Raw genomic sequence first — 6,189 nt, 5'->3', positions numbered from 1 at the left:
TTACAATAAGATTGCCACAATAAACTTTTAACAAATCATCTCATAATACATAGGCTACTATTCACTAAGATTGCCACAATAAACTCCTAACAAATCACTTCATTATACATAGGTTATTATTAACCACAAAGGGATGGACGTGTCCCACGGTGTAGACTCTTATTCACAACTGACGGTTGGAAGTCCAGGCGTTTTCGAATGGATGTCTCTCATGGCACCCTAACACACCGGCTTCCAGGAATGAATATTACGTATTTAACCACCTTCAGAAAAATTTAATCGTGTTAGTCAGAAAAAAGGAAGATTTGGCTTCGCGAAACGATGATTCGCTAAGTATGCGAACATAAATGTGCAAGGAATGTGACGCTCTGACTTCGCGAAACAATGATTTCGCGGAGTCTGCGAGGACAAATGTGACGCTCTGGCTTCGCAAAACGCTGAATTCGCGGAGTCTGCGAGAGAAATTTATCGAATTACCTCGCAAACTTCGCGTAATCAGCGTTTCGCGAAGTGAAATCGATAAATTTCTCCCCGAAGACCTCGCGATAACCACATATGCTAAGTGGATTTATGGGGGAAAACGCAGAAAAAACAGCATATACTTACATTTTTTATGAACCCAATATGATAAACTGGGAAAAACGATGAAAATAACGTAGATTCACCATTTTTTCGAACGAGCAGGAAATGGAAGATGAAGAACCATGACTTCGTTTTCTAGGATTAGGAAGTTGCAGAATCAAGAGATGAAGAGAGGAAGAAGAGAAATTCATTGTGATTTGGAGAAATGAACCAGATTTCGTGGAATTTAAAGGAAGATAGGAAGATCAAAAGTCTTGAAATCATTAATGGAGGAGCTGCCGCCATTTCGCGCAACCAAGGAGAAAAGGGGAGAGAACGTTCGCGTAAGGGAGGAAGTGGGAAGGTTAGGGGTATTATGGAAAAGTCACACAAAATCAGTCTAGATATGTAGTAGGTTGAGTAAATGGGTTTAATATGTAAATGGGTCTTCCATTTGACCTAGTTTTGTAATTTTCCCTATTTTGTTCTTTGACCCTAAAAACTTTTGTTTATTTGCATACTTGTCCTGTCTACTAAAAACTTCTTATTTTATTAACAAATTTTGCATTTCAATTCACCATCTTGGAGGGGTTGAAAATATACACACTGACTGAACTTGTGAAAATATTTTTATGGTAAGAAAAATCATAATTTTTTAACTAATATTTGTTGATTATGTAAAGTTTAATGTCATTCATATACTTTTTTATTATTATTATTATTATTGGAACTACGCATTTGCCGAATATCATGTCAGATATACATTCTAAATCTCATTCTCCTCTCATTTATTTTGTGGGTAACTATTGATATCAGACGAAGATAAACAAAATTTCACATGTGTCTTTATCAAACGATACGAAAACATGAACCAATTGAAGAATAATTCTGAACTGTATATAAACAGTAATTAGGGTGAAATCTCAATCACTCCTTGTAAGAATCCGGTTGAGTCAATTAACAAGCGGATCCTAATATTTGATCCATTATAGAATATAATTCTAACATAATTATTTAAATTATATTTATTTTTATCAAAATTTAAATTATATTTATTAAATTTGAAGTAATTTTTATTTATTTACATATTCATTTTGTTTCAAACAGTAACAATTTATTATAGTTAAACGAATACCTAACTACAACAACTAGCAACCGAATCAAATAGACATTTATTATTAATATTTTATTTCTTTATAGTGTATGTTTGTAAATATTTATATTTTAAGACTAATTGTATGTAAGAAGTTCAATTTAGGTCATATTTTCTTGGTCCAATCCTAAGATTATTGTACTTGACACAATTTATTAATTTTATCCTGTTAATTTAATTTTGTCACACTATTTATTGTTTAGCCTCGTTGTTTAATTTTGTCACATTTAACACAAGTAATGTATTTTTCCTCAAAAAAAAAAAAAAAAAACAATGAATACATAAAATACCCCAGAATTTATAATAAAACCTTTGCACATCTAATTTTTTAAAAGTGATAATAATTATTGACTTTCGGGAACTCTCCCTTCTCTTCGAAAACCAAAACCTCGTGAGAGCCGTCTCTTCATCGTATACGGTGTGAGAGTGTTGATCGGCGCCGCTTTCTCCTCATCGGAACCGGCGGGCGTTACTGTTTTTGTGTGAGTCGTGGTGTTATCAGGGTTGGGTTTCGTTTGTCTCCGATCGACGTGGTGGTGATCTCCGTTTGGGGCGGCAACGGCGTGAGGGGTAGACAGCAGCTGTTCGATAGAGGGTTCTGGAGTGGCAAAAACAGCCGGAATTCGCAAGCCCGACTGCATTTCCGCTTTTTCAGGTTCGTTTTCTGAGCAAGACTGCGCTGGGCTTTTAGTTGCCATCGGATGAAATGAATTCTTGATTCCTGTTTTTTCTTGAATTTCCCCTGTTGATCTTGGCCATTGTGTTGTACTCTTGAGATTGGTTGTGAATTGCAAATTGTGTGTGTGTGGGTTGAATCGATTTAAAGGTCTGGGTGTAATTGGTGGTGATAATTGCTGTTCTTGCATACGAATTACTGGTGGAGGGTATCGAAATATTGTCTATCATGGAAACTGAATTTGCTAACTTGAGTTTGATTAATGATGAGGCTGGTACCTTAGATTTTGCTGAGCGGAGTCAGGAAAGGCTCCAAACTGAAAACGAACTTTCCTTGGTGGGTAGATTCCTCACAGAGCGAACAGTTAACTTCGTAGCAATGAAAACGAAGCTGGCTGACATATGGAGGCCAGGAAGGGGTGTGGCTATTACTGAGGAGGAAGCCAATCTGTTTATTTTCGAATTTTTTCACAAAGTGGATAAGGATCAGGTCCTGGCTGGAGGACCGTGGTCTTTTGACAACAATATGTTAGTATTAACAGAATGGAAAAGCGGTTTTCTACCGGAGGAACTGGATCTGAATTGGATGGAGATGTGGGTGCAGGTTCACGAACTACCTATTGGGTGTATGACAGAGAGCATAGGGAAACAAATTGGTGATTTCATCGGATTGTTCCGGGCATATGATATGAATAATAATAGCATGATGAGGTGTCAGTTCATGCGGCTGAGAGTGGCAATTGACACGAGGATCCCATTGAAAAGATGCAAAAAAGTTAAGAAATCCACAACGGAGTCGGTTTTCATTCACTTCAAATATGAACGACTTTGTAACTTTTGCTATATCTGTGGTCACCTGGGCCATACAAACAGATCCTGTGAAAAACTATTCAGTTTAGCCCCCGAAGAGATTACTAGAGAGTGGGGGGAGTGGCTTCGAGCCCCTATTCGCAGGAATAATGACATGAAAGGTTCAAAATGGCTTCGAGAACCTAGTGGAAGTAGTAGTGTAGGGGGTAGTGGACCCAAAGTGAGAGGTGAAGGGGGCTGGAGAGGGGGCTTCCAAACAATGGGACAGGGAAGTAGACCATTGTTACAGGAGAAAGATAAGGCGATGGAGGGGGATGTGGAGATAGGCGAGGAAGAGATACTAGAAATGGAGGAAGCCAGAAAAAGAAAGCGGGGAGGGAAAGAAAATGTGGATGTTAATATGAATACGGAAGAAGGAGAAGGGACCAAGAAAGGGGCAGACCCTTCTACACAAAATGTAGATAAGTTTGCCGCTGGAGAAAATGTATCGGCGAGACCTGGGGAGCAGGTCCGCCGGGACCAATGAGTTGCCTTAGCTGGAACTGTCGGGGTCTGGGGAACCCCGGGCAGTTAGATCTTTGGGTGAGCTGTTAAGAGCTCACACCCCAAGATTGGTGTTTCTAATTGAAACACTTATCAATACTGCTAGAATGGAAGTAATTCAGAACAAGTTTGGTTTTGAGGGTTGTCTGTCAGTTGATGCTAGGGGACATAGTGGGGGCCTTGCCCTTCTATAGAAATCTGAAAAAGAAGTAACAGTGAAGTCCTATTCCGATCATCATATTGAAGCCGTTGTGCATGGAGGGGAAACAATGGAGGATTGGAGGTTAGTAGGGTTCTATGGGTATGCGGATATGAATAGGCAGAAGGAATCATGGGACTTACTGGGAAGTCTTGCCTGCACTTCCACACTGCCTTGGGTTATGATGGGAGATTTTAATTGTATTCTGGATCAGAGGGAGAAGGTGGGTGGACTAGAATATCCACAAGGCCTTATCAATCAGTTTCGCAGGCTAATATCCTATATTGCACTGACAGAGCTAAATATGAAGGGACGTTGTTTCACTTGGGAGAAAGGAAAAGGTTCGAGTGCATGGATCCGAGAAAGACTAGATAGAGCATTTGGGTCTGTGGATTGGTGTAGCCATTTTCCTCAGTATGTTGTTACCAAACTGATTTCAGGCTACTCGGATCATTCGGTAGTTCTGCTTGAACCGGGCGGTCTGGTATGGAAAAAGACAAGAAACAGATTTAGATTTGACAAAGCTTGGATGAAGGAGGAAGAGTTTGATGGCCTAGTCTCTGGGGTTTGGAGGCAAAACGGGCAAGAGATAGTAACCAGAAGGCTGGATCTATGTTGTAAGGCTATGGCAAAGTGGGGGAATCATTTCAAGATCAGATTTGATAGAAAACTCCAACGTTGTAAAATGATCCTGGAACAAACACGTGATAAAACAGATGTGGCGGGAATAGAGAAATATATGAAGGCGCGGAACAATTTAAACATATTATTGGAACAAGAGGAGAATTATTGGTATCAGAGGGCAAAAGTGTTCTGGCTGAAGGAAGGGGATTGCAATTCTAAGTTTTTCCATGCTAGTGTGAAGGCTAGGAAACTATCTAATAGGATTCTAGCCTAATCAACAATGACGGAATTGAAATCACCGAGACAAATGGGATGAAAAGGGTGGTAAAATTGTACTTTGAACAAGTGTTTAATGGTGAAGAGGAAGTTAATTATGAGGCGCTGAATTTTTTACCTGTAAAAGTTTCTGAGGCGATGAATGAAACTCTGATTCAGGCTTTCACCTTCGAAGAATTTACAAGGGCAGTACACCAGATGCACCCTGATAAATCACCTGGACCAGATGGACTAAATCCGAGTTTCTTTCAACACTATTGGTCGTTGATTGGGAGAGACATCTTCACGACTTGTGAAAATTGGCTCAACAAAGGGGAATTCCCTGCCCACCTCAATGATACAATTGTCACTTTGATTCCCAAGTGTGAGAACTCGCGCAGGATGGGGGAGCTGAGGTCAAATTCTCTTTGTAATGTCTTGTACAAAATAATTGCTAAGGTACTTGCAAACAGGCTTAAATTAATCCTTCCTGAGGTGATTTCTGAAAGCCAATCGGCTTTTGTCCCAGGCAGGTCCCTGATTGATAGTGTGCAGGTGGCTTCTGAATTAATTCACTACATGAAGAGAAAGAATAGAGATGCTAAGGGGGAGGTTGCCCTTAAGATTGATATCAGCAAAGCCTATGATAGGGTGGATTGGAATTTCCTAAAGGAAACCTTGATTAGGTTTGGTTTTGTGATAAATGGGTTAAGTGGATTATGCTCTGCATTAGCACTGTGAAGTATTCCATCTCAGTTAATGCTGAACTGGTGGGCCCTATTACACCGGGTAGAGGCCTCAGACAAGGAGATCCACTTTCCCCATATCTATTCCTTATGTGTGCAGAAGTCTTATCACAAATGATCAGTAAAGCAGAAGCGGACGGGAATTTAACAGGATGCAGAATTTGTGTTGGGGCGCCTAGTGTCACTCAACTGTTCTTTGCAGATGACAACTTCTTGTTTTTTAATGCAACTGAAGAGGAAGGGACCAGGATAAAAAGACTTCTTACTGAGTTTGAGAGGGTCTCGGGGCAGGCAGTGAATCTCAGTAAATCTGGCATCTTTTTCAGCGCAAATGTGAAAAGTGATGTGCAGGCAAATATCAGTTCAATCCTTCAAGTTGAGACACCATTGGATACAGGTCGATACTTAGGGCTACCGTCCGTGATTGGTAGGTCTAAACGATCTATCTTTGGTTTTCTTAAGGAAAAACTGATGAAGCGGCTGAGTAATTGGACCTATCGATTTCTCTCAGCTAATGGGAAAGAGGTCTTATTGAAATCTGTAGCTCAGGCTCTACCAACATTCTGTATGAGCACATTCCTATTGCCTAAATCTACCTGTGATGAGCTACAGAAGATGATAAA

Source organism: Euphorbia lathyris, chromosome 4 (genome assembly GCF_963576675.1).
Source record: "Euphorbia lathyris chromosome 4, ddEupLath1.1, whole genome shotgun sequence".
Taxonomy (NCBI): Eukaryota; Viridiplantae; Streptophyta; class Magnoliopsida; order Malpighiales; family Euphorbiaceae; genus Euphorbia; species Euphorbia lathyris.
This window is presented reverse-complemented; position numbering follows the sequence as displayed.